The sequence below is a fragment of the Oncorhynchus gorbuscha genome, unplaced genomic scaffold (assembly GCF_021184085.1).
Source record: "Oncorhynchus gorbuscha isolate QuinsamMale2020 ecotype Even-year unplaced genomic scaffold, OgorEven_v1.0 Un_scaffold_2855, whole genome shotgun sequence".
Classification (NCBI taxonomy): Eukaryota; Metazoa; Chordata; class Actinopteri; order Salmoniformes; family Salmonidae; genus Oncorhynchus; species Oncorhynchus gorbuscha.
In genome coordinates this window covers 10663-14216 of record NW_025747251.1, presented here as the reverse complement: position 1 = coordinate 14216, position 3554 = coordinate 10663, and positions in this window count along the sequence as shown.

Sequence of the window (3554 nt, the reverse complement as noted above, 5' to 3'; positions counted from 1 at the left end):
TAGTGTGTAATATAGGGAAGGGAGTTAGTGTGTAATATAGTGAAGGGAGTTAGTGTGTAATATAGGGAAGGGAGTTAGTGTGTAATATAGGGAAGGGAGTTAGTGTGTAATATAGTGAAAGGAGTTAGTTTGTAATATAGTGAAGGGAGTTAGTGTGTAATATAGGGAAGGGAGTTAGTGTGTAATATAGGGAAGGGAGTTAGTGTGTAATATAGGGAAGGGAGTTATAGTGTGTAATATAGGGAAGGGAGTTAGTGTGTAATATAGGGAAGGGAGTTAGTGTGTAATATAGTGAAGGGAGTTAGTGTGTAATATAGTGAAGGGAGTTAGTGTGTAATATAGGGAAGGGAGTTAGTGTGTAATATAGGGAAGGGAGTTAGTGTGTAATATAGTGAAGGGAGTTAGTGTGTAATATAGTGAAGGGAGTTAGTGTGTAATATAGGGAAGGGAGTTAGTGTGTAATATAGGGAAGGGAGTTAGTGTGTAATATAGGGAAGGGAGTTAGTGTGTAATAGAGTGAAGGGAGTTAGTGTGTAATAGAGTGAAGGGAGTTAGTGTGTAATATAGGGAAGGGAGTTAGTGTGTAATATAGGGAAGGGAGTTAGTGTGTAATATAGGGAAGGGAGTTAGTGTGTAATAGAGTGAAGGGAGTTAGTGTGTAATATAGTGAAGGGAGTTAGTGTGTAATATAGTGAAGGGAGTTAGTGTGTAATATGGGGAAGGGAGTTAGTGTGTAATATAGTGAAGGGAGTTAGTGTGTAATATGGGGAAGGGAGTTAGTGTGTAATATAGGGAAGGGAGTTAGTGTGTAATATAGTGAAGGGAGTTAGTGTGTAATATGGGGAAGGGAGTTAGTGTGTTATATAGGGAAGGGAGTTAGTGTGTAATATAGGGAAGGGAGTTAGTGTGTAATATAGGGAAGGGAGTTAGTGTGTAATATAGTGAAGGGAGTTAGTGTGTAATATGGGGAAGGGAGTTAGTGTGTTATATAGGGAAGGGAGTTAGTGTGTAATATAGGGAAGGGAGTTAGTGTGTAATATAGTGAAGGGAGTTTAGCGCCAAGCAGCAGAAAGATGATGCAACCCTCATGACTGGACATGAAATCTCTCCCTGTCTCTCTCTCTCTCTCTCTCTCTCTCTCTCTCTCTCTCTCTCTCTCTCTCTCTCTCTCTCTCTCTCTCTCTCTCTCTCTCTCTCTCTCTCTCTCTCTCTCTCTCTCTCTCTCTCTCTCTCTCTCTCTCTCTCTCTCTCTCTCTCTCTCTCTCTCTCTCTCTCTCTCTCCCCCTCCCTCTCTCTCTCCTAACAGTTTCCTTCCTGAACCCTCTAAAGGGGAAGTCTTTTTTTATTCAATCCACGAGGGGAATATTCTCAAGACCAGCCCAGATAAGAAATAATTGTCTGATGTGATCTTTCTTGGATAGACACACGTAAGATTGATGTTATAGCTGGCACAAGTTTGTATTTCTAGGTTGCCAACAAGATGATAGAGGAAGTTTAAGCTTGTGTCCAAAATATCACCCTATGCTACATCTAATGCTGCCAGCTGTCTACGTCTCCTAGATTCAGCACGTCAAATCTTACTGGCTGAGACACATCTGTTTGAACAATCAAAAAGCTTTGTGAATGAATTCATTATTCTAATGAATGACATCATAAAGGGCTTCTTATTTCCTTCCGTGAACTGCTAATGTTCTGGAATAGAATTCTGAGAATAAGCCAAGCTTCAAAGGGGTTAATTAAGTACACTTATTTTATCCTCTTTACGTTCCCTCAACCATTTCACTCCCGCCTGAATTTGAAAACAGCAACTGTTATTTTTGTGTGTGTGTGTGTGTGTGTGTGTGTGTGTGTGTGTGTGTGTGTGTGTGTGTGTGTGTGTGTTTGTGTGTGTGTGTGTGTGTGTGTGTGTGTGTGTGTGTGTGTGTGTGTGTGTGTGTGTGTGTGTGTGTGTGTGTGTGTGTGTGTGTGTGTGTGTGTGTGTGGGGGGGTGTGTGTGTGTGGGGATGTGTGTTTAATGGCTGTGATAGAAGACTAAGGATGGATCAACAACATTTTTTTTATTTTATTTTTTTTCACCTTTATTTAACCAGGTAGGCAAGTTGAGAACAAGTTCTCATTTACAATTGCGACCTGGCCAAGATAAAGCAAAGCAGTTCGACAGATACAACGACACAGAGTTACACATGGAGTAAAACAAACATACAGTCAATAATACAGTATAAACAAGTCTATATACAATGTGAGCAAATGAGGTGAGAAGGGAGGTAAAGGCAAAAAAGGCCATGGTGGCAAAGTAAATACAATATAGCAAGTAAAACACTGGAATGGTAGTTTTGCAATGGAAGAATGTGCAAAGTAGAGATAAAAATAATGGGGTGCAAAGGAGCAAAATAAATAAACAAATTAAATACAGTTGGGAAAGAGGTAGTTGTTTGGGCTAAATTATAGGTGGGCTATGTACAGGTGCAGTAATGCTCTGACAATTGGTGCTTAAAGCTAGTGAGGGAGATAAGTGTTTCCAGTTTCAGAGATTTTTGTAGTTCGTTCCAGTCATTGGCATTGTAGTTACTCCACAATACTAACCTAATTGAAAATGACAAAACAGTACAGAATAAAAATATTCCAAAACATGCATCCTGTTTGCTAAACTAAAACTGCATAGAATGTGGCAAAGCAATTACCTTTTTGTCCTGAATACAAAGTGTTATGTTTGGGGCAAAATCCAAGACAACACATTACTGAGTACCAATCTCCATGTTTTCAAGCAAAGTGGTGGCTGCATCATGTTATGGGTATGCTCGTAATCGTTAAGGTTTTTCAGGATAAAAAAATATAGACAGAATGGAGCTAAGCACGGGCAAAATCCTAGAGGATAACCTGGTTCAGTCTCTCACCAGATACTGGGAGATGAATTCACCTTTCAGCTGGACAATAACCCAAAACACAAGGCCAAATCTACATTGAAGTTGCTCACCAAGAAGACAGTGAATGTTGCAGAGTTACAGTTTTGACTTAAATCCACTTGTAAATCTATGGCGAGACCTGAAAATGGTTGTCTAGCAATGATCAACAACCAATAAGACAGAACTTGAAGAATTTTGAAAATAATAATGATGCACGACCCAGGTGTGGAAAGCTGTTACAGACTCACCCAGAAACACTTACTGCTGTAATCGCTGCTAAAGGTGCTTCTACAAAGTATTGACTCAGGGGTGTGAAAACTGTTAGAGACTCACCCAGAAACACTTACTGCTGTAATCGCTGCTAAAGGTGCTTCTACAAAGTATTGACTCAGGGGTGTGAAAACTTAGGTAAATTAGATATTTATGTATTTATTTAATTTTTGAAGAAATATGCACAAATGTCTAAAAACATGTTTTCACTTTGTCATTATGCGGTGTAGATTGGTAAAACAAAATATTGTGTGTGTGTGTGTGTGTGTGTGTGTGTGTGTGTGTGTGTGTGTGTGTGTGTGTGTGTGTGTGTGTGTGTGTGTGTGTGTGTGTGTACAATCAGCTTATGCTTTCTCATTGCAAGATTTGCTCGTAGAAGGT